We start from the raw sequence: 258 nt of genomic DNA, 5'->3' as shown, positions 1-258 counted from the left end.
TGGAGCTGTAGAGGATGGGCAATCAGGCAAGAGCATTTACAGGGCGTCGATGTGGCCTTTCAGTTGTTTGACTGGCTCTACAGAAATCAAGCAGCTTTCTGGTTTCCTTACGCTGCGTGCTGGCTGTCAAATTCTGTTGCAACTGCAGCCACAGGGGTCTAGAAATGAACGTTTGCTGTAAGTACTGATAATTACACACACAGCCAAAGGTAAGTCACCCTTTTGACACGACACACACAGCTCCTTATTGCAGAACTT

This window comes from Antrostomus carolinensis, unplaced genomic scaffold, assembly GCF_000700745.2.
Source record: "Antrostomus carolinensis isolate BGI_N321 unplaced genomic scaffold, ASM70074v2 scaffold31702, whole genome shotgun sequence".
Lineage (NCBI taxonomy): Eukaryota > Metazoa > Chordata > Aves > Caprimulgiformes > Caprimulgidae > Antrostomus > Antrostomus carolinensis.
The sequence above is the reverse complement of the archived record's forward strand: the minus strand, read 5'-3'. Positions refer to the sequence as shown.